The sequence below is a fragment of the Ornithorhynchus anatinus genome, chromosome 10, assembly GCF_004115215.2.
Source record: "Ornithorhynchus anatinus isolate Pmale09 chromosome 10, mOrnAna1.pri.v4, whole genome shotgun sequence".
Taxonomy (NCBI): Eukaryota; Metazoa; Chordata; class Mammalia; order Monotremata; family Ornithorhynchidae; genus Ornithorhynchus; species Ornithorhynchus anatinus.
In genome coordinates this window covers 44256528-44281325 of record NC_041737.1, presented here as the reverse complement: position 1 = coordinate 44281325, position 24798 = coordinate 44256528, and the positions used below count along the sequence as shown (strand labels likewise).

At 41.7% G+C, this 24798-nt stretch overlaps 1 long non-coding RNA gene across 1 annotated transcript in view; it reads right to left on the bottom strand.

Annotated features, from left to right (window-relative positions):
• Window positions 1-1101: 1101 nt before the first annotated feature.
• The window catches only part of LOC114814704, a 43317-nt gene continuing 19620 nt past the window's right edge, over window positions 1102-24798 (bottom strand). Inside the window, exon 2 of the long non-coding RNA XR_003762471.2 lies at window positions 1102-3192. This is a non-coding gene — a long non-coding RNA (uncharacterized LOC114814704). The remainder of the gene's footprint in view (window positions 3193-24798) is intronic.

Here is a 24798-nt window from a genome sequence, read left to right as displayed (position 1 = left end):
ACTTCTCTGGGCCTCAATTTGTAAAATTGGGATTGAGACTGTGAGCCCCATGTGGGACATGGACTGTGTCCAACCCGATTTGCTTGTAAAAATAAAATAAAATTAGTGCTTAGTATTGGGGTGCAGTAAGCACTTAAGAAATACCAGAACTATCATTATTATTATTCTACTTGTTCACTCCACTAAAGTCCTGGCCCCTTTTTGCTCCTCACACTCAAAAAGAAAAAGCTGGCACCTATACTTATATAGGGGTGACCCACAGTGAACAGAGGACTGTAGTGCGTTTTGTGGGAAAACCAGCCTTCAGCCTACCAGAATAGGGCACAGATATATTCAGATGAGCATGAGGGACAGAAATACAAAGGCACCGACCCAATCAATAGCCACTGTAATGAGGGACTGGCTTGTGTACTAACTGAATGGGTCTTGGAAAGGCTGAATGATGGCTCAGGAGGGGATTAGGAAGACAGCCCGGTAGCTTCATAGGAAAGAAGTCTGAAGCAACATAGCCAGTGGAAAGAGCTCGGGCCTAGGAGCCAGGACTTGGGTTCTAATTCCAACTCCACTACTTGTCTGCTGTGTGACCTTGGGCAAGTCACTTGGCTTCTCTGAGCTTCAGATACCTCATTTGTAAAATGGGAATTAAGATTGGGAGTCCGTGTCGGACAGGGACTGATTATTCAACCTGATTGTCTTATACCTACCCAGGTGCTTAGTGCTTGACACATAGTAAGCACTTAACAAATACCATCATCATCATCATCATCATCAGGGAACGGAGGAGCAGGATCTGGCAGAAAGAATGGGGGATGTTTCTCTGGAGGGGATGAACTGTGTGGTGATTCAGAAGTGGAAGAGAGGGAAACATGCATAGTGAGCCTCAAGTAGGTTTGCCTAGCTAGAGCAGAAATTCTGAGCCAAGGTACACTGAGAGAAAAGAGCTGTTATGGTAAAGGAAGACCACCCTGAAAGAAGAAAGTTTTGATTTTACCTTAGACCCTCATTCATTCCTCACAATCATGCTGAACCACTTTAAAGCAAAATCTCCCAATTTTATCCAGAACATTTGAAGAATGAAGAGAATTCATAAGCCCACAAGAGTTAACCCAAACTCAACATTTTTTACTGAAATCTAATAGCAGGTTAAATAAAAGTCATGAAAGACAAAAAATCCACATCTTTGACAGAGCACTGATCTTAGCCTGGAAACCTACAGCACAAAAAGGCTCAAAAGAATGAGAAGCCAAACATTCTCCAGGGCAAGAGCTGCAAGTGTCAACCTACAGAGATCCATCTGAATTGCTCTCAGGTTTCCTTTGGTACCAGTGGCTCTTGACAAATTTAAAGTGGTGGCTTCTCAGTGGAGTTACATTCCACACCTGGACAGCTAAACTAGAGCAGTCATTAACCAACACAAAACTTGAAATACAATAAAAAGAAAGCATTGATAATATTTCATTCTCTTGAGTTAAAGATTCATGAGTTGGGCCTGTAGTCTCTATTCTGGATAGGAAACAAACAAAGCAAAATCCTCAGTGGGGACTCAATATTTTTCTTGCTTAAAAGATTTATATGTTTTTGGGAAAGAGAATAAGGGTTCACCAATAATTGATGACATCTCTTACCTCCCAATGAACTTAGCAAATCCTTTTTGGGAAAAAGTTTTCACTATACTTTTTGTTTGTTGGTTTAAATACCTGAAATCACTGTACAAAAAAGTGCTTCTTTTGATGTGACTATGTGCACCATACTAGAGATTTCTCTCTACTTATGTGACCAAAATCACAATAACCAAAGGCAAAAATAAAAAAGGCAAGGAGATTAAGGTCTACCTTGTAAATACAAGATCTTATGTTTCTCCAGAAACTTTGTGACAGTTTTAGGGCTGTAGATAACAATCTTGGGCACTGGGATTTATCACCTTTGTAGCCTTGGATGCTCTTTCTGATTTAGATAGCCATAAATGAAGTTTACCTGCTACATTATTCAGCTGATTTCCTTCTTTATCCTGAAAGAAATAAATAGCCAGATAGGCATGAGTTGGGGCAATTGAGAGGGAGATGTGTGCACTGAATTCAGAATTCCAAGGCTTTTCCACTGGACCTTTCCCAGGAAATAAGCAGTTCTCTACGGTGATGCCTATAAATACACATGAAATACTTCCTGTGGGCAAGAATTATCTATACTTACTCTTTTGTCTTCTACTCTCCAAAGTGCTTAGTCCAGTGCTCTGCACACAGTAAATGCTCAACAATACCATTGATTAATTGATTGACTGATATACCACATTGTCATTAAGAGATAAGGTGAAACCTTGTAATTTTAAGAGCCAATGACCCTTTTATTAGGTGGGGGAATACAACTATCATGCGGTTTCTGTTTTTCTTTTTTCAGTGGCAAAGGATGGTTGAGAAGATGAATAGTTTACAGATTCAAAGATAATCTGATGCACTCTACAGGCAAGGAAGGCTGAGATTCATGGGTTCAGCTCATCACTGGCTGGAGGACCAACTTCTATCACAGCAGAAATTCCAATAGATTCCAGGGTCTATTCGTAATGCTCCTTGCTTTATGCCCTTTAGAGAAAACCCATTAGCCTGGAACCTTCAGTGTTCACTCCAGGCTCCTTGTCCAGGACAGACCCAAATATTATAGAGGAGTGCAGGACCAATCTTCTCTCCCCAGAGTTCTTGAGTTCTAAATATGCTGGTGCCATTGTGAACTCCACATAGATTTGATGATAGGAACTCATCAACCTACTTCAAACCACACTGGACTGATCCAGGACTAAACCCAAATGTGCATCCGGAGTCAGATCCACCTTGGACACGAAGTGAGCTGCATCGTCTTTTGACTTCTTATATTCAAGTCACTGTTACACTTCCCAGAGAAATCCACAAATTCTCAGTGGGTTCAGAGTCCTCCCACCCGAAGAAAAGCTTAGCTCCTTCGAACTTCTTTGAGTGCATCTACAGTCATACTCTGGAACCTCCAACATGAACAAGGCTGAGGGTGGAGGTACCTATATCAGGAATCTCTGAATTTCTTCTGGAAAATTTACCAAATTAGCATGAATGGCAAAGTTTGGAAGTTTTTGCCTAAATATACTGATTCACACTTTTCCTTCCTCTTCTTATATCTGCAGAGGTTTCTGGTTTGGGAAGACCAGGAATCCAAGGCCAATAGAGACACCTGTCAAAAAAAATTCAATCATCAAGTTAGAAGCTATTTTAGCATTATGGTTTGGGTGTAATTCACTCCTTGAGCCCATTTAACTGAGCCTTGCACCATCTGAGTTACCATGCAATTCAAACAAAACTTGAGCTGCACTAAGAGAAAACTTTGCAGAAGCTAATTTTCTAATGATTCAGCTGTCAGGATGCAGAACTTAGATCCAGAGGCACTGAGATTTCCAGAATACGCCCCAGAATGATCTTAATTAGCAGGCCCTTAATTGGCAAAGTTTCCCATATCTGTTAAATTGTAGTCTCCCAAGTGCTTAATCCAGTGTTCTGCATATGGGAAGCTCTCAATAAATACAAGTGATTGATTGATAATCACTCTAATTTATTAGTTTACTCTTTTCACAGAGAGCATTAGAGGGGAAAGGACCCACTGTCATTTTTCATGTTCACTGGATTACAACACATATGTTGAATTGCAGATTATTTTCTTCTTTCTGAAATGCGGGTAGTTTTCTCAGTTAATTTTCAGTGTTCTGGGGGAAAGCCAGTGTGCATTCAGTTACTTCAGTAAACATTCCTGGCAAGCTTTGAATCAAGTTAAGCTAGGAAATCTCTTTGGGAAACCCATTTCACAATGGCCTTACAAGAAACAAAATTGAAAAGGAAAGGTTGAAGGGATAAAATGCTATCAATTGCCCTCCCATAAGGTTATACTGGCAAGTGAGTAGGATGCTCAATAAGAGATATGGGGTCCCCAAAAGTAAATGACTGAAGGATCTAAGGCTTTCTTGATATTTTCTAAACCAACAACGCTAGATGCAAAATATCAATTGATTAGACAAGCTTCATATCAGTTCTGGCCCAAAAGAGAAGGGCTCACTTTATTTGGAATTAAATTGTGTTCCTAAACTGAAAGGACAAAATGTCTCTCAGGGGTGAAAGGCTGAGCTGAAGTGGATGGGAGAAGTTTGTGGGGAGGTGGCTAAAAAGGGACCGTAGTTCATTTTAGGCAGGGAATGTGTGTACCAATTCTGTTGTATTGTACTATCCCAAGCACTTATTATAGTGCTCTGCACACAGTCAGTGCTCAATAAATACCATTGATTGACTGATTGACTGATGGTTAAGAGAAAAGGGGTCAAGGGGAGCACAAACCTGCAAACCACAAAAAGTAAGTCTAGGTTAGCTCTTTGGGATTCATAAGACAAATCCTTGATAATTTGGGTAGGTCACAGAGGCTCTCAGAAACCTCTCAGAGTGCCCCCTTTCTAGAGCCTCCTCTAGTAGGTGCTAGAGCCAATCTTCTGTTACTTGGAGCTGCTCCAGGGCTGCTCTGGACTCCTCCTCCTACCCACCAAGACTCCACGAGGTTTCAGAGCTGAGATCCCCTGAGCCACAAGGGCACCCCAGAAACAAAAGCTACAACCTTCATAGCCTGTGTCTCACCTGGGATGGACCCTGATGTTCCTGCCGTAACCCCAGAAAAGGAGACGTGTGTGACATCACACAAGTTACCCAGGTGAGCAGAGTGAAATGACATCATATTCAACATTTTATAAGTAAGTTGATTTCATGCGGTCCTAGAATGTTTCTCCCGTGACTTCTTAATCTCCTTTTACTCTAGAGCCTTGGCATTCCTCTCTGAGGTCAGCTTGAAGTCTGGCATAATGTTCATGCCATAGAACCTGAACTAGGCATTAAAGCAACCAGTGTGGGGTTGGGACTGGACAGTGAATAGGCCATCTGAAAACCATACACTGGCCATCGTAAATTCAACCCTGCAGGCAGGGCTGGTGTCCAGAGGTCTGGGGCACAGAAGTCAGAAACAGAATCATTTCCTCCATCCTGATTTTGCATCTCAGACTTACATTGTTTTCTCTCTTTCCTCCTTTATTTTTCCTTTGCTGGAACATTTCACCTGAAAAGCAAATTCGTGCAGATCCTAGCACATTTCACTCTTTAGAACTGATGTGAGTCCATGGCCCCTTTTGAAATCAGTGGGTGTTCCCCGATTGAATCTGTTCTATTGGACCAAGAGTTGAAGGGGAAGTAGGACCTACAAGGTGTACTTTTGACTAAAATACCTAGAGGTAATCCTGCTTTTCTGGTTGGAAAACAGAATTATCTTCAGATGAGGATTTCAGTCATGGCCACATGTGCAGTTGTTGCTCATACTAGCTACTTTGGCAAATATTTACTTCTGTGAGGCCTAGTCCAGCTAAGTGGGGATTTGATTTGAAACAAAAGATAAAAACAATGAAGACCTCAGGTCTTAAATGCATATGGTTCTGTTGATCTGTTGGTTTTCATTGCAGCTATGTCAGGCTGAAGTCAGAGCTAAACTGCTATTTGCCCCTATATATAAAAATGATGATGATGATAATAATGGTATTTATTAAGTACGTACAATGTGCCAAGCACTGTACGAAGTGCTAGGATAGAGGCAAGATAATTGGGTTGGACACAGTCCCTGTCCCACTTGGCCTCACAATTTAAGGGGGAGAGAGAATGGATATTGAATCTGTATTTTACAGATGAGGAAACTGAGGCATAGAGTAGTTGAGTAACTTACCCAAGGTCACACAGTCAGTGGCAGATCCAAGTTTAGAAACCAGGTGTTCTTACTCCCAGAACCATGCTCTTTCCACTAGGCCATACTGAGGGAAACATCTTGCTGTCAGCCATCTTGTTCTTCAATTTCCAGGATACTTCCCTCTATTTTTTAAAACCCCTGAATGATTATTTTTACTTTGCATACACTCTGCTTTTGTACCATTGCCCTGCCACTGCTTCAGGTGAAAAAGCACTGCTGTGGAAATCAGAAGCCTTGGGTTATAGTCCCATTCTGGCCTCCTGGGGCTAATCCATCAGTGGTGAAGATTTCTGACTCAAGAAAAACATAGGGTATTCTGCAGGGTGGCCAAAACCAGCAGGAGTCCTGAAAAATAGCTGGCTAGTGTGGACAACCAAGACCACATAAGAAGCAGCATAGCCTAATGGATACAGCATGGGCCTGGAAGTCAGAAGGACCTGGGTTCTAATCCTGCCTATGCCTCTGGTCTGAGTTAGGAAGAGTATTGTAGTTGGGAGAGTAAAATATGGCAATATAACAGAGTTAGTTAACACATTCCCTGCCCACAATGAGCTTACAGTCTAAAGACTGTATTGTGAAGACGAGGGAACCTATAAGGATGGTCAGATGACTTGCCCAAAGTCACCAAGCTGGCCAATGGCAGAGCTGGCACTAGAACCCACATTGCCTGAATCCCATTCCCACATACGTTTCATTAGCCCAAGTTTCTTCATTGTTATGCAAGCCACGATTTGCCCCTCAACAAAAATGGAGCAAACAAACAAAGTACAAAAAGAAAATTCATCATATGTTCCAATTGCACCCTGTCCACTTAGGGATGGGCAGTGGGCACGGTTGTATGAATCTAAATGAATTAAATTAAAAGTTCCTCACTCGCAGCTCGGTTACAGTAAATCAAAGTGAATTTCCATCTGGAGAGTCTCTCTATGAAGGAGGCCATATGAGACTCTAAGAGAAACAAAACAGTCCATTTTGGTGTTGTTAAAAGGGACAGTGGGAGTCCAGAGATTCAGTTACTTATCTGGACATATTGAATATATGGAGTGTCACAAAACTATCTTCCTTACTGTGACCATAAATTTAACAAAAAGTCAGTAAAAACCCTTAATATTATTTTCCAGCAGGTAAATTCTTTAAACAGGAGAAAAATAGGAGGGAGATGGGAAGTTATGGCCCTTTAGATAGTACCTAAATATACGAGCAAAAAGGCAATTCCTTAAACCCATTCTACTGTCACCACTAGACATATAAAAATGCAGCCTGCACCATCTTGTATTCCAACTGAGAGAGTTTATATTGATATTTTTTCCAAGAGAAATAGCCCAGAAAAATGGAAAAAGATGACGGTTCAAGAGAAAGAAATTGGTTCAATATATCCCCCTTCAAAGGGGAGAAGGCATTAGTATTTTGCCATCTTGGCACGGAGAGGAGAAAGCCCTCCTTATGGGCCCTCTTCCCTGATTCTCTCCTTGAAAATGAAACTTTTTTTAGGGCAAGACAGCCCTGTTCTTGGTTTTCTGGAGGAAGCAATGCTCAGGGAATCAGAGATACTGCATTCTACTTCCAAGGCCATCTGTAGCTGGCTAATGCAAGAAAGGGTCTCACACTCCACTAAAATGTAATGCCCCATTGCCCGCCTTTGTGCTGCTGGTTGGCAGGGATGAGATTGCTAGTAGTGTCACGCAAGCCACAAGCACTGTAATCCATTCTTCTGTACAAGTTCACAGTGCAAAGGTCTCGGAATTGAGCCTCATCTATTGTTCCTGATGGGATTCTATCACCTTCAGGGTAGGATGATTTCCCCCTCAAGAGAGTAAGCACAGTGTAGGCAGGGAATGTGTCTGTTATATAATTATGTTTTACAATCCCAAGTGCTCAGTATAGTGCCCTGCACACAGTAGTATTCAATAAACAGGATTGATTAAGAAGTGATAGACCTTGCCTGAATGAATTGCTGGTTTTCTGTCATAGAGATCAAGCCAAATAGTGTGTTTGGCATATTGGGTACCCCCTCCACAATTCTACTGAATGCTACATTCTTAATGACTAGTAAATATGTCACCTTAACCTTCTCTAAATATCTCAGTTGCTCAACAATGCCCCCACCACTAGTCGCAGCTCAGCACCCACCTCAAGACCCTTGATGTCAACACTAACCAAAAGCCACACATTAGCAGCATAGCCTACTGGAAAGAGCATGGGCCTGGCATCAGAGGCCTGGATTCTAATCCCAATTCTGCCAATTGCTTGTTGTGTGACCTTGGGCAAATCACTTAACTGTTCTGTGCCAGGGTTCTACTGTTATATCTCCTAATTAGACTGTGAGCCCTATTTGGGACAGCTACTATGTTCAGCGTAATTCACTTGTAGTGCTTGGAACAGTGCTTGACACATAGTAAGCACTTGACAAATACTGTTAAAAAAAATACATCGACGTGAAGGATGGAGAACATCTTGGATGTTTTCATTCTTCTATCCCTGCCTCTGCACCTCCCTGCCTAGCTGGACGGGTTCATGAGAGATCCAAGAGTGAGGGCAGCTGATGGTGAGGGTAAAAGACCGCTTGCCCATGTTCTGCCTCTGTCCTGGAATACCCTACCTCTTCATAGCCAACAAACAATTACTCTCCCTCCTTCAAAGCCTTATTAAGGGCACATCTCCTTCAACCGGCCTTCCCTGACTATTCCCTCATTTCCTCTTCTCCCACACCCTTCTGCATCAACCTTATTTGTCCCCTCATTCACCATCCCCCAACCCAGCCCCACAGCATTTATTTACATATCCACAATTTATTTATTAATACTGTCTGTCTCCCCCTCTAGACTGTAAGCTCGTTGAGGGCAGGGAATGTGTCTATCAACTCTTTTACATTGTGCTCCCCCAAGTGCTTTATACAGTACTCTGCACACAGTAAGCACTCCATAAATATGATTGATTGATTGATTGATTGATTACCTTGTCTGTCAGCATCCTCAGGCTACATTCTTCAACCCAGGGGCATCAACCAGGTACTTTCCCAAGTCAATCAATAAGTACCCACTAGAAAAGACACGAAAGGTTCTAATAACAGCTCTGCCACTTGTCTGATGTGTCACCCTGGGCAAGTCACTTAACTTCTCTGTGTCTCAGTTACCTCATCTGTAAAAATTGGGATTAAGACTGTGAGCCTCTTGTGGGACATGGACTGTGTCCAACCTGATCTGCTTGAATTTAGCCCAGTGCTTAGAACAGTGCCACTTGTCAGCTGTGTAGCCTTGGGCAAGTCACTTAACTTCTCTGTGCCTCAGTTACCTTATCTGAAAATGGGGATTAAGACTGTCTCCTCACGTGGGACAACCTGTTTACCCTGTATCTACTCTAGTGCTTAGAACAGCGCTCTGCACATAGTAAGTGCTTAACAAATACCAACATTATTAAACAAATGCCATAAAAAATCATACATATCACAGATCTACTTCCTCATCTCTAATTCATAGGTGAACAACCTGACTGAACCCCACTAAATGGTCACAAATACCATTCATTACTATACCATCCCTTGTTGGCCTGAAAACAAGGTCACTGATACTTGAGCCAACATGAAAGGAGCTAGATCCATTCTGATTTTTTGGAGTTCACCAGCATTTAGTACAGCCCTCAGTAAATACATTGATTGAGTGATGGACTGACTGATTCACCAACAGTAATGAAGAGCTAAAGTGGAAATATAATACTGGTATTCTTGCATTATATGGCCTATAAAGATGAACTAAGTTCCTTTCTCAGCACTCTGAAAAAGAGGTGATATAGGTAGTTATTTTTTTTTAAAGAATCCAGCTGATTGTCTCCTTTCTCTGATAACATCATGAGCTCAGAAAACTATTTATATAGTACTTCAGGTATTTGACATTTGTCAGTGTAATCCTGGTATTTGCTTATTTCTGTATTTTGCACAGTCAGGAACTGTGGACTCCATTCACTTCCCTCCTCCAGAACTTCAAGTTCTAAAGCTCTCTTATGAGAGGTGAAATCCTTGCTGAGAATGTACATTAGAGAAGCAGCATGGCTCAGTGGAAAGAGCACAGGCTTTGGAGTCAGAGGTCATGAGTTCGAATCCCAGCTCTGCCACTTGTCAGCTGTGTGACTGTGGGCAAGTCACTTCTCTGTGCCTCAGTTCCCTCATCTGTAAAATGGGGATGAAGACTGTTAGCCCCACGTGGGACAACCTGATTCCCCTGTGTCTACCCCAGCACTTAGAACAGTGCTCTGCACATAGTAAGTGCTTAACAAATACCAACATTATTATTATTATTACATTTCATGCAAAACTAAATTTAAGATGGATTCAGACTTTACAAAACCATGTAAGGTGCTGTCATCACAAACAAAGAATTGTTCACCAAAATTTATGACAACAGGATGAGGGAGAAACAATTAAAGTCTAGAATGGAACGATTCAAAACAAAACACTTCATAAAGGAGTTGGTAATCCGAAATGTGTTAGATCAGAAGTTATGACAGTTAAAGGTATGATTAGGTTTGACTAGAGTTTGGAGAAATTTATGCACCAGGGTAGTTGGGATGTAGAAGGAAAGGTATAGATTAGGATGGAGTTCCAGGATGAGCAATAACCACTACCCAATTCCTCCAAGCATCCTGTATCATTGTCAGAGGCAGAACGCCAGACTTAATAGACCATTGATTCTACTCAGTAATGATGCACACATTCAGAAATTCCAAAAGATATCAGTCTAGGTTTCAAAGTGTTAGTCAGTTCTCCTGGCATCATGTCTGGAAATCGGTCACTCATAAGGAATCTAGTCTTGTCTATGTTTCCCTGAATGCAATTTTTCTTTCCCCATTCTAAAACCGCTTTCTAGGAGGGAGCAACATAGCGTAGTTGATAGAGCATGGGCATGGGAGTCAGAAGGTCATGGGTTCTAATCCTGACTCTGCCACCTGCCTGCTGTGAGACCTTGGGCAAGTCACTTCACTTTTCTGTGCCTCAGTTACATCATCTGAAAAATGGGGATTGAGGCTGTGAGCCCCACCTGTCACAGGACAGTGTCCAACCCGATTTGCTTAAATCTACCTCAGCCCTCAGTATGGTGCCTGGAACATAGTAAGCGCTTATCAAATACCACAATTACTACTATTATAAGTAGGAATGCATCCAAGGCACCCAAGCAGAGAAGAGTCAAGTTTACTCTAGAATGGCAGTCAAAATGCTTCTGTGGCAACAAGTAATTATTCATCTTTTCCAATTCATTACTATCACTGAATAGACTGCTTTGAAAGACAGATGCTCAGTAGAAGGATAATCATTTATGTTACAAGAAAATATAGGTTAGAAAAAATACTGTCTTTGAATCTTGATTTCCATCATAGGCAACAAATTGCGAAATAGAATGTAAGTCTTTTGGCAGTGGGCAGTAAAGACATTCTGTAGGCAGAAGAATGGTGATTGGGTAGACAGTTACATCAGGAGGAACTGTGAATTGTCTGGGATAACATTTTCTTTTTGGCACCACTTAACAGAAACAGTACTTCCAAACTCGCTCAATCTAGACAAGTGTGAAAATAGTGCCGAAGATTTTCCCTAAAGGGAATATATCTACCTGTGAGGAACCAATGAAAAGAGAAAGTAAGTCTGGAATGTCTTGCCTGAGGATAACTGAGAGGTAAATAATTTGACTCAAAGTTTTGAAGCACCCAAGGCAAAGTGAATCAATCAATCAATGATAGTTATTGAGAGTTTACTTTTGCAGAGCACTGTGCTAAGCCCTGATGAGAGTACAATGCAATAGAGTTAGCAGAAATGTTCCTTGCACACAATGAGTTTATAGTGTAGAAGGGGAGATAGACATTAAGATAAATAAGTAATTTACAATACATAATTTAATGATATGTACATACATGCTGTAGGGCTGAGGTTGAGTAGAATATCAGTTCCCCAGAGGTCATAGATCCAGGTGCATAGACAATGCAGAGGGAGAGAGAGATGTGTGGGAGAGGGCTTAATCAGGGAAGGCTGCTTGGAGGAGATGTGGCCTTAATAAAGCTGTAAAGGTGGGGAGAGTGGTGGCCTTGCCTATGTGGAAGGGGAGGGAGTTCCAGGTTAGGGAGAGGATTTTGGGATAGAATAGATCAAGCGAATTTTGTCAGCCTTCCTCTGATATACTATTTTAATAGTCCTAAAGCAGTTTCTCTGTTCCAAGAAAATGTAAGTAGGGTCATCAGTAAGTGATCAGGAGGAAGGTCTGAACCTCAAAGTAGGGATCAGTCCTAATGGTACTTAACTCCTTTTAAGAAAAGACCAACTCAAAGTATTAGAGACTTGCAGAAATATTATTGCTTGAGATGCTCTCTTTCAAAATGTGGCACTGTCTTTGCTGAATGAAATGCTCTTTTTCTATAAATTCCTATGGAAAAAGAAAAGTGTGTTACTCTGTTCCAGAAAACTGTCAGTTGTGCAACGCTGAACATAAGGCATCATGTGAGTCACTTCTTTTTCTGCTCTAATCTCTTTTCACAGTGACAAATGAATCCCCCTAATCAATCCAACTCTGTATCTGAGAAGTTTTTGGTGATTTCTTTAGTTGAAACATATGGATATAAGATGTCCAAAATTCCAATTTAGGCAGGAGATGAATGATAAAAAGCAAAAACTAGACATGTAAAGGAGTGCCTTTTCCCTAATTTTGCACAGCAGGGGCAAAGAGGCAGGGGAAGGGCTTCTCAAATCTGGGAAAATTATATTTCAATTTCAGAAAAACATTTCCAGGAATATGGAACCATGCACATCGGCGGCATGTTTAGCAACAGCAGGATTACAAAATGAAGTCCACCAGGCCCATGGAAAACACTGATAGGTCTGAATAGAAATGCTACCACTAGAAAAGAAGACGTAACATCTTTTTCTATGAAAGCTATTGAGATCCCATACTGAATCAGAGATTTGCCTTTTGCTCCTGGTAACCAGCCCTTCAGAGAAATTTTAGCATTGTACCACAGTAATTCAGTGTGGCATTTTTCCAGTTTGGGTTTATGTCTCTAACAGAAGGATTAGTGATGTTGGTGATGGCTGTTGTTATTCAGTTTCATTATGCGAACTAAGGTAGTGCTTGCTTTGTAACTCAATTTATCAATCAGTGATATTTATTGAAGATTTTTATATGAAAAATACTGTACAATGAAACTCCATGGTACAGCTGTTATGCTGTTTGAAAATGCATTTGCATAACCAATGTCTGTATTGTGGGGGACACTGTTCAGTGGGACATGCCATAAATTAGGATCTATTCCAGAACATCTGGAAAAATAATATATAATAATAATAATGTTGGTATTTGTTAAGAGCTTACTATGTGCAGAGCACTATTTTAAGCGCTGGGGTAGATACAGGGTAATCAGGTTGTCCCAGTGAGGCACACAGTTAACCCCCATTTTACAGATGAGGTATCTGAGGCACAGAGAAATTAAGTGACTTGCCCACAGTCACACAGCTGACAAGTGGCAGAGCCAGGATTTGAACCCATGATCTCTGACTCCCAAGCCCGGGCTCTTTCCACTGAGCCACACTGCCTTCTTCATATATTCATTCATTCAATAGTATTTATTGAGCGCTTACTATGTGCAGAGCACTGTACTAAGCGCTTGGGATGAACAAGTCGGCAACAGATAGAGACGGTCCCTGCCGTTTGACGGGCTTACAGTCTAATCGGGGGAGACGGACAGACAAGAACAATGGCACTAAACAGCGTCAAGGGGAAGAACATCTCGTAAAAACAATGGCAACTAAATAGAATCAAGGCGATGTACAATTCATTAACAAAATAAATAGGGTAACGAAAATATATACAGTTGAGCGGACGAGTACAGTGCTGTGGGGATGGGAAGGGAGAGGTGGAGGAGCAGAGGGAAAAGGGGAAAATGAGGCTTTAGCTGCGGAGAGGTAAAGGGGGGATGGCAGAGGGAGTAGAGGGGGAAGAGGAGCTCAGTCTGGGAACGCCTCTTGGAGGAGGTGATTTTTAAGTAAGGTTTTGAAGAGGGAAAGAGAATCAGTTTGGCGGAGGTGAGGAGGGAGGGCGTTCCAGGACCGCGGGAGGACGTGACCCAGGGGTCGACGGTGGGATAGGCGAGACCGAGGGACGGCGAGGAGGTGGGCGGCAGAGGAGCGGAGCGTGCGGGGTGGGCGGTAGAAAGAGAGAAGGGAGGAGAGGTAGGAAGGGGCAAGGTGATGGAGAGCCTCGAAGCCTAGAGTGAGGAGTTTTTGTTTGGAGCGGAGGTCGATAGGCAACCACTGGAGTTGTTTAAGAAGGGGAGTGACATGCCCAGATCGTTTCTGCAGGAAGATGAGCCGGGCAGCGGAGTGAAGAATAGACCGGAGCGGGGCGAGAGAGGAGGAAGGGAGGTCAGAGAGAAGGCTGACACAGTAGTCTAGCCGGGATATAACGAGAGCCCGTAATAGTAAGGTAGCCGTTTGGGTGGAGAGGAAAGGGCGGATCTTGGCGATATTGTAGAGGTGAAACCGGCAGGTCTCGGTAACGGATAGGATGTGTGGGGTGAACGAGAGGGACGAGTCAAGGATGACACCGAGATTGCGGGTCTGCGGGACGGGAAGGATGGTCGTGCCATCCACGGTGACGGAGAAGTCTGGGAGCGGACCGGGCTTGGGAGGGAAGATGAGGAGCTCAGTCTTGCTCATGTTGAGTTTTAGGTGGTGGGCCGACATCCAGGTGGAGACGTCCCGGAGGCAGGAGGAGATGCGAGCCTGAAGGGAGGGGGAGAGGACGGGGCGGAGATGTAGATCTGCGTGTCATCTGCGTAGAGATGGTAGTCAAAGCCGTGAGAGCGGATGAGTTCACCGAGGGAGTGAGTGTAAATGGAGAACAGAAGAGGGCCAAGAACTGACCCTTGAGGAACTCCAACAGTTAAAGGATGGGAGGGGGAGGAGGCTCCAGCGTAGGAGACCGAGAATGATCGGCCAGAGAGGTAAGAGGAGAACCAGGAGAGGACAGAGTCCGTGAAGCCAAGGTGAGATAAGGTATGGAGGAGGAGGGGATGGTCGACAGTGTCAAAGGCAGCAGAGAGGTCAAGGAGGATCAGAATGGAGTAGGAGCCATTGGATTTGGCAAGAAGGAGGTCATGGGTGACCTTAGAGAGAGCAGTCTCGGTAGAGTGGAGGGGACGGAAGCCAGATTGGAGGGGGTCTAGGAGAGAATGGGAGTTAAGGAATTCTAGGCATCGATTGTAGACGACTCGTTCTAAGATTTTGGAAAGGAAGGGTAGTAGGGAGATAGGGCGATAACTGGAAGGGGAAGTGGGGTAGAGAGAGGGTTTTTTTTAGGATGGGGGAGACGTGGGCATGTTTGAAGGCAGATGGGAAGAAGCCACTGGAGAGTGAGTGGTTAAAGACAGAAGTTAAGGAAGGGAGGAGGGCAGGGGCGATGGTTTTAAGAAGGTGAGAGGGAATGGGGTCCGAGGCGCAGGTGGAGGGGGTGGCATATATATGCTACATCCTATAGTGTTAAACATCACTAAACTATTGTTTAATCTTTCTTAGAGTAATTGAAAGTGCACATTACAGTATTAATAAAATGTGGTGTTTTATGTGATTATTGAGCCTTTGCAGAAGGCTGCAGCATTATGTTTGTACTCTTCTAAGCCTTTAGTAAAGTGCTCTGCACATAGTAAAAGCTCAGTAAATACCATTGGTTGATTGACTGACTGATACGGGAGGTGGTTTCCCAACCTTAGTGAAAGATTGTCCAGTTTAGGTTGAATGACTGTCTTTTTCATTCCCTCATAAAGGATCAGACAGCAGTCTAACACCTTCTGATCACTTCTGTGCACCATTTAGCTTCTCTCCTCATCAAGGTCTACAACCATTTTAATAAATATATTCATGCCCTCCAAAGCTGATGCTAGACTTCTTAATGCCTAAATTTTACCTGATGAAGGGATCATAATTTCTTCTTCATCTATTTTGGCAATGCATTGATGCATTGGACTGTTGAAGTTTGATAAGGGCCTCGTTGGACAGCAATTCCTCTGAAGGACATGAAATAAACTCTTCAGCATCTGCATCATCCCATTCTAAATTGCCACCTCCCTCTTTCAACAACTTCTTTAGGTAACTTCTCAAGGGTCTCTTTTACGCTTTGAAAGTCTGACAAACCATACATGGTATCCTCCAAAGTCCTTCCATTTCTGATTGTTTAATATCAGCCCTGAAAAGGAGCAGGTTGGAAAGGACATATTGATCTTGTAGCCTTTACCTGGAATGTCAGGGTAGTTGGGCTACTGTGCATCTTGTAACCCCGGGAGGGTTGTAGGGTGGAGTAGTTGTAAATTGTAAGTATCTGGTAAGCACTTATTATGTGCCAGGCACTGTTCTAAACACTGGATAGATGTAAGGTAATCAATTTGGACACAGTCCATGTCCCACATGAGGCTCATGGTCTTAATCCCCATTTTACAGATAAGGTAACTGAGGCACAGAGAAGTTAAGTAACTTTCCCAAGGTCACACAGCAGGCACATGGCGGAGGAGGGATTAGAACCCAGGTCCTTCTGACATCTAGGGCCGTGCCCTATCCATTAGGACATGCTGTTTCTCATGTTAAGTGTTTACTATGTTTCAAGTACTGTTCTAAGCACTGAGATAGATACAAGTTTGTCGGGTTGGACATAGACCCTGTCTCACATGGGATTCACAGTCCACGTTGGAGATAGGAGGAAGGAGGATTTAATCCTCATTTTACAGATGAAGTAACTGAAGCAGAGAGAAGTTAGATGATTTCCCCAAGGTTAAACAAGCAATCGGCAAAGATGGGATTAGAACACAGGTGCTCTGACTCCCAAACCTGTGCTGTTTCCCCTAGACCATGCTACTTCTCCAAATTTTGAAACCCTACACCAAAGTAGTAATTCATTTGGAAAGAACACCAGCGTTGTGATCCTGGTATAATTTACTTTGATAAAATATGATCTGCCTCCTGGATTATTTTTCTATTCATTGTTTCTCTGAGTATTTGCCAATCTGTGATCCATGGTCATCTACAAGCTGCCTCCTTATCACTGGCAAAAATGAAGGTTGTTCTATATATCCAAGCAGAACTCAAGCTCAAGAGGTTGGCTGCTAGCTGTTAGACACAACTTCTGTGAAGCTAGTAAATCTCTTAGTGTTTCCTGAACTCCCACTGCAACTCAGAAAATCCTAAAACCAAAGGGTGAGGTGGAGAGGGTGAGGGATGGAGACAAAAAAGGGTCAAACAAGTACTTTTAAAGATGAAAGGGGGGATATCAATTAATACAAATGATATAGATATTGCAGCTGTTTTAAAATTGACTGCTCTGTAAGAGACACAGGTCCCAAATGGTAGCTGTAATTTAAGGAATACTTGGATTGTCTCTCTATTTTTGATAAAGAATAATGTGAGGAAATGCTACAATTAGTGCTGTAAAATGTAAATAATAAATACTGAATTTGGAGTTAATCCCATGACAACACAAACACATCAGTTGAATATAAAGGTCTTGATTATGGTCTTTCACTTTGGCTTTCTTTTACATGATAGTCATTATTTATTTTATCTTATGTTCAGCTCAGAATGACTTTCAAATCGTTAATGTTCCACTGACCAAAAACTCCACTAGCCAAAAAGAGAATTTGTAATGTTAAAGTACGTCATGCTGTACTCTGACTATCCTTTTATAACTATACTGTACTGCTACAAATTTGAAATCCTGTTTCTGTTCAAAGTGTTAGATCATAGAAGAATGCATTCACAACTATAATAGGGAATTAATGAGGTAAAGACAAAAATGTCTTATGCAATGATCTTTTGGTTTCTAAGGCATGATCACCTCACTGGATAATTTGGCACGTTTAGGGATGGGGAAAAAACTGAGAATATCAAAATGGAGCAGATTTCCCTTAATTAAGTTGTACTGTGACATTTGAAAAAGGGAACAAGATAGCCAATGGGACATTTTGAACCTTTTCAACAAGTAAAAGAAACATTAAGATCATTAAGATTAGGCACATAGTGTCTTGTTTCTAGTAAACATTATTTAATCCACATTTCAGGAAAATGGAATGTTACATTAGCAGTGATCAATGCTTCTTGTCAGTATTTATACTATATGAGTACGGGGTCTGTTATCATTGAAGGAATGACATTATCACTGGGCACCTTGCCTGTAGAGTCAAAGAAGTGACAAACCGGACTATCGGCAGCTCGGTATCTTTAACTTGCCTTTCTAAATGAATGCTTAACCTTTTCCATAAATATAGTGGCCTCCAAAATGTGTTATCTTATTGGAAAATAGTTAAATTTAAAGCCCCGGGGAAAATTTTTCAAATGAGATTTTAGTTTGATCTCATATGCGTAACCTCTGAAATAGTTGGTTTATTAAAAGAGCTCCACCTCCTGGTGAATCATAGAAACTGACTGGCTGACGCACTAAGGAACTTCCTCTAAAATCAGTTAAAGAATTTAATGAAAAATTGATTGTATATGACAAAATGTCTAGAACTACAACCTGCGGGGATTATGTGACATTTGGGTATTCTATTAATTTGCTACCTGTTAACCTCGACCTTTAACCTACTGCATGAATGTGCAGGCATTGTCATACTAGAAAAAGAAAACCTCACAAATTTAAGCCAACTCAAAGGCAAATGGGAAGATATCTGATTTGCATATTAATTGTAATGAGTTGCGCCGGGAAGTGATCATTTTCAACCCTGCAGCAGTTTCCAGAAAGATAGACTAGCAGACAAAACCTAAACTACCCCCCTCTCTCCTGCATTAAAAATGTTTTAGCCTCGAGGCAGGAATATCAAAACAAGCACAGAAAGGCATGTCTAAAATTGATCATTTCAGCATTTCTATTGTTCTCCTTGATTTTCAGCCATAGGGGAAATATAAGGGATGTACTGTAGTTAAAAAAATATACTTCTGACAAGAATTTTTTGAAACCTACTTTATTAAGTCAATTGGACACTAATTGTGCAGGGAATGAGGCAAGGGCAACCGAACATATCGTATCGTTACGTAGTTCACAGTGAGTTGAATGCTCTCCTGACTATGATGCCCCTGGAGATAGGCAAGGAAGCCCACCCTCCATCTGCTACCCCATCTTCTTTTCTCTTCTCCAAACTGGTGGCAGAGAACTGATGCTCAGGAAAACAACGTGGCTCAGTGGAAAGAGTACGGGCTTTGGAGTCAGAGGTCATGGGTTCGAATCCCAGATCTGCCACTTGTCAGTTGTGTGACTGTGGGAAGTCACGTAACTTCTCTGTGCCTCAGTTACCTCATCTGTAAAATGGGGATTAAGATTGTGAGCCTCACATGGGACAACCTGATTACCCTGTATCTACCCCAGTGCTTAGAACAATGCTCTGCACATAGTAAGCGCTTAACAAATAACATTATTATTATTATTATTATTAAAGCTAGAGGAAAGCAAAAGAATTTAAAGAAATGTACATAAATGCTGTAGGAGGAAGGGACAGGGTGGATCCCCAAATATTTAGGGGGTGAAGACTCAAGTGGATAGGTGACACTAGAGGAGAGGAAAGTAGGGGAGATGAGAGCTCAGTCAAAGACAGATTTCTGGAAGAAGTATGATTTTAGGAGGCCTGTGAAGGTGGGGCGAGTGGTAGTTTGCCAGATAGGAAGAGGAAGGGGGTTCCAGGAAGGAAGAAGGGTGTGAGCAAGAGGTTGACATCAAGAGAGACAAGGGCAAGGGGCAGTGAATGGGTTGGCATTAGAGGAGCAAACAGGAATGTGGGTGAAGTTACACCCCCAAATTTACAAAAACATCCTGAGATGAGTACAAAAGTGGATAGTGAAAATTCCTTCCCAAAGTTTCTCCAAGACTGTAACCCCAAGAACAAAGGTACACCCTCACTTCAGAGTTATGGAGCTGCTAAGCCAAGTAACCTATCTGTAAATCAAGTGACCTCATTTAGATGCACTGGATTATTCCTCTCCAAAGTAGAGCGATGCCTCTGGGAAGGAAAGCGGTCTAATACAATGATCCATAATTCCAATTATTTGGAGACCAAAGGATAAAGTTATTATATTACTTTCCCAAGTGTCAACATGCCCCAACTTGCCACTCTCCCACTACAACATTAATAAGAATCTACTCAATAGGAATGTCAGGACTGCCCCCTCCAAAAGACTGCTTATTTGTTTCTCTACCTATCTACACCTTTAGGGATTGATTTTTGTATTTTCAATACTCCCATTGTATGTGAAATCTCTATAATTTATTTTTTCATGGCATTTGTTGAGCGGTTTCTATGTGCCAGGCACCATACATGCTTGCCTACATCCTCTGGCATGTGTTCATCTGTACTCTAGATTTCATGGATCACAATGAATTTCTTACGCTCCAATCACTACTGCAGTGCAGCTACCTCTGAGGTGTAGTATCAGCTATCAAAGGTGAAAAAACATACACGAGAGCCTACTGATGATTTCAGGAGTTTCAACCAACAAACTAAGGCTCTTTTAAATGATACATTTAATACAATTGAGAAGAGGCATCATCTAGTGAATAGAGAATAGGCATGGAAGTGAGAAAGACCTAGGCTCTAATTCCAGCTCTGCCACTTGTCCACAATGTGATCATGGGCAACTCCGGCTGGTTCTACCTTCACAACATCGCTAAAATCTAGCCTTTCCTCTCCATCCAAACTGCTACCATGTTAATTCAAGTACTTATCCTATTAGCTTTCTTGCTGACCTGCCTGCCTTGTGTCTCTCCCCACTCCAGCCCATTCTTCACTCTGCTGCCCGGATCACTTTTCTACAAAAACATTCAGGCCACATTTCCCCACTCCTTAAGAACCTCCAGTTGCTTGCCCATTCACCTTCACATCCAACAGAAACTCCTTACCATAGGCTATAAGGTACTCAATCACCTGCACCCCTCCTATCTCACCTTGCTACTCTCCTACTACAACCCAGCCTGGACATTTCACTCATTTAATGCCAACGTCTCACTGTACCTTGATCTCGTCTATCTCACCATGGACCTCTCGCCCACATCCTGCCTCTGGCTGGGAATGTTCTCCCTTCTCAAATCCAACAGACAATTACTCTCCCCCGTGTCAAAGTCTTATTGAGGGCACGTCTCCTCCAAGAGGCATTCCCTGACTGAGCCCTTCTTTCCTCTTCTCCCACTCCTTTCTGCATCTCCTTGACTTCATTCTTTTATTCAATAGCATTTATTGAGCACTTATGTGCAGAGCACTGTACTAAGTGCTTGGAATGTACAATTTGGCAACAGATAGAGACAATCCCTGCCCAATAACGGGCTCACAGACTTGCTCCCTTTACTCATCCCCCTTCCCAGCTCCACAGCGCTTATGTACAAATCCATAATTTTATTTATTTATATTGTCTGTCTCCCCTTCTAGACTGTAAATTCACTGTGGGCAGGGAAAGTGTCTGTTATATTGCTATATGGTACTCTCCCAAGCACTTTGTACAGTGCTCTGCACACTGTAAGCACTCGATTAATACTACTGACTGAGTTAACTTCTCTGTGCCTCTGTTACTATATAAATAAAATTGGGATTAAGACTGTAAATCCTATGTGGGACATGGACTGTGTCCAACCTTATTACCTTTTATCTACCCCAGAACTTAGGACAGTATCTGGCACATAGTAAGCACTTAACAAATACCATAAAAAAATTACAAATGTTCTTGGAGATTACAGCTGTGTAGTCTTTGAAAGAAATAAAATAGGAATAAATTTGCTAATAATGGTAATAATAACTGTGGTACTTGTTAAGCACCTACTATATGCCAGGCACTGTGCTAAGCACTGGGGCGGAAACAAGCAAATTGGATTGCAAACAGTCGCTGTCCCACATGGAGCTCAAAGTCTTAATCCCCATTTTACAGAAGAGGGAACTGAGGCACAGAGAACTTCAGTGACTTGCCTAAGGCCACAAAGCAGACAAAGGGCAGAGCTAGGATTAGAACCTTTGACTTTCTGACTTCCAGGCCCATTCTCTACCCACTACAGCAAAAGAGGAATATATTTCAATTTGTACTCTTCCTACAATCTGTCACAGAGGAACAAACTGAGATTTATTGTGTGATTTCTCCTGACACATTTTGTACACACAATGCAACAGAAGGACATTAGGCAAATAAGAGGACTTTAAAATTGTGGCATGACCTGAGCTATGACCACAGAAATCATCTTTTCCATTCATTTCTTAGCTCCCAGTTAAAACTTGGGACTGTTTCAATGAAGAGTTAAACATTTGGGAGCCATAAGCTAAATTTTATTTAGTTTTCTTCCTGTGTGAAAATGTTTGTAAATTGAGATCTATGGATTATTTTAGGAAATGTATGTACAGTTCATTGATTGTTTGCATTGCCAATTCATTATTCCTAACAGTTTTACTGCCATTTTATCATTACCAACTAATTGCATGTTCAGACAAACTGTATGAAAAGTGTGGTTCAAAGTAATAATTATTGACTATTCATCCTGGAGTGTAGACAGCAGAGCCAAGGGAAATGTATCCCAGCTAATACAACAGTGAGCACTGTTTAGACTTTGGTAATTTCATGTTAATTTGTCTTTGAGGCTGTAATTAGTGGATTTGATCCTTGTTGCTGTTTTTTTTAATTAAATATCTTATTTTCACTGTCATGTCTGAAATCCCTGCAAGAAAAATGTTTCTGACTGATTGTGGCAGCATACTCAAACAATTAGCATAATTTACTTAGAAGCCCAGATTTCCTTCAAGGGACAATTTCACATGTGTTGTCCTTATCACAGAAGGTTTGTTTGGGGCTCATGGTAACAATGTCAGTCTTGTTGCTTAGCTGGAGTAATACTTCGTAAAATTGCATTGCAGGAAAGCACTAATCTGAAAATGTCAGGCTATTGACTAATCAGAACTCATTTACAGTGTTATAGAATTTTAATACCATCACAACTACTTCAGTTATTTGCTGGGCATTTTTAAACAAGTGCACACATCTTTGGTAATGGTGGGAGAAGAGTGATATGGGTCCCAGGAACTGAACACAAGGGTTGGTTTGAGGGTGGGAAGGTCAGAGGTTTGTAAAAAACGCTCCTCTCTCCATTGAACTTTTCTATTCTAGCTGCTGGCTCTCCTGTGATCAACTATAGACATTTGTTGAACACCTCATTCTTTAACAAAGATGGGTACTCTGCCTTATGCAGTTAATCAATCAAATTTATTGAGCACTCACTGTGTGCAAAGCACTATACTAAATGCTTGGGAGAGTGATATAACAGAGTTGGTAGAAGTGTAGACTAGTGGAAGGAACATGGGCCTAGGAGTCAGAAAACCTGAGTTTTAATCTGGGCTCCGTCACTTGACTGCTATGTGACCTTGGGCAAGTCACTTAAGTTCTCTGTGCCTCAGTTACCTCATCTGAAAAATGGGGATTAAGACTGCAAGCCCTATATGGGACAGGGATTATTTCCAACCTGATTATCTTGTATCTACCCTAGAGCTGTATATGGTGCCTGGCACATACTAAGTGCTTAACTAATATAATTTTTTTTAAAAAGTCAGTTTAGAGTCTAGAGAGACAAACATTAAAATAAATTACAGATATGTACATAAATGTTGTGGGTTGTTCCTACAGAAAATCATTTTAAGTCAAGCTCAGTCTATTTCAATGGTATTTATTGAGCACTTAATGTGTGTAGGGTACTATACTAAGCACCTGGGAGAGTCCAGTATGACAGAATTGGTAGACATGCTTCCTGTACATAAGGAATTATATCCTAGAGAGGGAGGCACACATTAAAATACAGCTGATAAAGGACATAATCAATCACATTTATTGAGTGCTTACTGTGTGCAGAGCACTGTGCTAAGCACTTGAGAGAGTAGAGTATAATAGAATTGGTAGTCACGTTCCAAGCCCACAGCAATAGGTGCTGTGGGGCTGAGGAAGAGGTGAATATCAAGAGCTACAGAGTTTCCTGCAACTGAGGTTCAAGAGGTTCATTTGGTTTTCTACTGGAGATTCTGTTTCTAAACTGGTCTGTTCCCTTGCCCTGTACTATCATGGCACCAGATGCCACCGTGTCTGGTATTTTCACTTGGTAAGTCCAGCTTCCTTCTGCCTAGATTCCTGTGGTCAAATAATGAAGCTCGAGCAGGGCACACTTATTTACAAAGGGGCCTGGAAGAGGAAAACCAAGGCTTAGGATAGAGGTAGGGGGAGGGTCAGGGGTCCCCCAGGATAAACTCTCAGGGTTCAGCATATTTCTCCAGTTCCATTTGACAGTCTTAGGTTACTTTGCATAACTGGGGTAATGCAAACAATGTTACATCCCTCTAGACTGTACGCCCTCACTGTGCGCAGGGAATGTGTATACCTTCTCTGTTATATTGTAGTCTCCCAAGCACTTAGTAAAGTGCTCTGCACACATTAAGTGCTCAGTAAGTACAATCGATTGATTGATGCCTCTGTTACATTCTGGTCAGCAAAAGGGCATTTGGCTTCCACAAGGGCTCTCAGGGACTACTCTAACTGTGGCTTAGTGAATTTAAAACACAATTTACTAGATATCTCTGTCTCTGTATATATGTATATTTGTTCTTTCACTCATTTATATATATATATATACTTGTTCTTCCATTCATTTATACATAGAACTGAAAGCAGCTGATCAGCTCAGTTGACTAAAAATATAACTCTGTTTATTGAATAATTTATCTCTGAAATGAACTGTATCCAAGCTCTGCTTGGGATTAATTGCAGATTTCACTTGGAGCCATTTGAGAAGTGGAAAACATTAATTTCTGCTTTATATTCACACTGAGACATACTTGCCTAAACAGTGCATTGTGTGTAGGTGTATGTTTGCTATGGAGTAATATTTACATTTGTATATACTTGGGCAACATTGATAGAACTGGTTAATGTATATGGTATCGTAGGTGATTTTGACCATCAGAAATATTTGGTAAGTTTGAAGAAAGGACTGCTTGAAATAACTGATTGGC